Here is a 352-nt window from a genome sequence, read left to right on the forward strand (position 1 = left end):
TTTTCTTTTACTTCTCAAACTCAAACAACAAAAATCAAATGTTGTCTGTACTCACAGATGGGCACAGCAGTGTTAACATGCTACCATACTGATGTTTAGCAGGTGCAGTGTGTGTGTTTAGCCTACTAACATTTGCACAAAGTAGCAAAAAACTGCTTGAGGTTGATGGAAATATGTTGTTTTTCATAAACATATTAACTGGAGAAGTCAGAATCTTGACCTGATAATGGCGCTACATTAAAAGTCAAATAGATCATCTCAGTTATTTATGATTCATCCTCTTGGGACCATGAATGCCTGGCACCAAAGTTTGTGCAAATCACCAAAGTCGATCTAATTTATAGTTTTTGAG

Source organism: Morone saxatilis, unplaced genomic scaffold (assembly GCF_004916995.1).
Source record: "Morone saxatilis isolate NCDOM2014 unplaced genomic scaffold, NCSU_SB_2.0 Contig4, whole genome shotgun sequence".
Lineage (NCBI taxonomy): Eukaryota > Metazoa > Chordata > Actinopteri > Moronidae > Morone > Morone saxatilis.